The sequence below is a fragment of the Pinus tabuliformis genome, chromosome 1_1, assembly GCF_031772625.1.
Source record: "Pinus tabuliformis cultivar Carrire ecotype Pingquan chromosome 1_1, CPIR1, whole genome shotgun sequence".
In the NCBI taxonomy this organism is placed as follows: Eukaryota; Viridiplantae; Streptophyta; class Pinopsida; order Pinales; family Pinaceae; genus Pinus; species Pinus tabuliformis.
In genome coordinates this window covers 634,739,854-634,741,838 of record NC_142297.1, presented here as the reverse complement: position 1 = coordinate 634,741,838, position 1,985 = coordinate 634,739,854, and positions in this window count along the sequence as shown.

The window sequence follows — 1,985 nt, the reverse complement described above, 5'->3', positions numbered from 1 at the left end:
AAACAACTTCCTTCACCTACAGGTACCTGCTTCACTGTCACCAATTGTCAAGTGTCTACACACCTGCTTCACCCAACTTCCTGCAAGACTCCTCCAAGTCTTCAGACTACCTCTGATACCAAATTTCATGCCCCCAAGCCTAAAGTAGTCTTTCAACCGTTCTAGGTGAGGTGCAGCACCATCGAACACTTTCTTTTCATCAATACTTATGTTTGTGGACCAGGGGCTCACCCGAGCTACCCAAGAACCCGTGCCAAGTCTCACCCAAAACCGAGATATGTGCTACCTACATGTGGCCTTGCCCAAGAGTGGGCGCATCACTAAAATCTACGCCTTTCCTTCTTGCTGTGTCCACATTAGATCTGCACACTTCTCTACATCTGTTGAGCAAAGTTGTTGATGCCAAATGAGGCTCCATACTTGCTAGTTTATACGAGTGGCAGGGCGAGGTCTTAGGTACTCAGCTGACCTGGCCACACCCTCATACTCCATCGTAAACATCTTTAAACACATGTCGACCTTCGTCCAAATGCCCACAAGTATATGTCGACCTTGCTACGTTTGTAAGTCGGCCCGTGGGCAATCCTCCACACTCCCACGCCTATATAAACACCTTGCTCAACCTTCTACGCACTCACATTATAAGATAACTTCTTCGCACGCTAGGCTTGAGCTCGCACTTCTGTCATTTGTTCAAGTTTCCAACTACTTGTCCTTCGTTCGAACGCGGTCGCACTTCGAGTGGAACCGCAGGTCCTAACATGGAAGATCTGACAGTTAGTTGTACATGGCAGGGTATTATCCTTGTTGCGGGGTCGAGTATGGAGGTGGGATCAGGTAATGATCGGTCAACGAGGCACGCGAAAAGCATCGGATCTGGGCGGGGTTGACCTGACAGTGATCGCGCATTGCAAAAGGAGGTGTGTTAACTGTGCTAGGAGTGTTAAGGGGTTTTCATCACACTGCTCTTGGCTATTGGGCAGTTTTCTACAAAACGGACGCGATGCAACTTAGTGGCTAATGCGTGGCGACAAAACCACCCATTTCGCGCGCCCCTGAGGTGTTATGGGCCAGACAGAAAGGGACGTGATAAGCGTCAGATCTGGACGGAGGAAGATCTAACGGTAATTGTGAGTTGAACATGGTTAGGTTTCATCCTTGAAGTAGGGTCGGGTATGGATGAGAGCCTTGGTATATTGGAGGTAGGGATAGGTTATATTTTAATACAGTTTAAAATACACAAGTTTGGTATAATTTGGACCGTGGAGTTTATTCGGGAATTATCTTAACCCAGGAAAGTACCAAAGAAACAAAAAAATGAGGAAATGTAAGACAGGACTCTAAGACGCCAAAAGCAAAGCAAGGATCTCTTAGCTATGCCAAATGCATAAAAGCAGTAGCTAATCTCCGATACAAGAGCCAGAATATGAGGACTCTATAGGACTCTATAAAATCAAAATTCTCTCAATTGACTATAATAAAGGTTGTTTGGCATGACCAACCTTTTGTTATAAATAAAATCCAAGGGTTTATGTTAAAAAAAAAATTCTCTCCCATATATTAATTAAAATTGAAAAAACCAAATATCAATTAAGAAAAAACCATCTTTTTTATTTATTACTTTGCACTTTTATTATCTCATCAAATATAAATATGCATATTAATATTTGAAATTTATTTTACAAATAAAAATTTTAAAAAAAATATTTGTTTTTTATAATTACTTTAAAAATGAGATGAAATTTCTTTCACATGTTGGTCATTTTAAGTTTTACACAAATTTGTTAAAAAATTGTATTATGAGAAACGTTCATTTATAACTATTGAAGGCTACTGGAAGTCACGGTTCAAGTAATTCCAGAAAGTCACGGTTCGAATTTTTATAAATTGGTGCTGGATTACTTATAATTCTTTGTTTCGCAAAGTCACACATCCAAATTGAAAAATAAATATCACATTTTCCTAAACATCAAACAAAAAAAAAT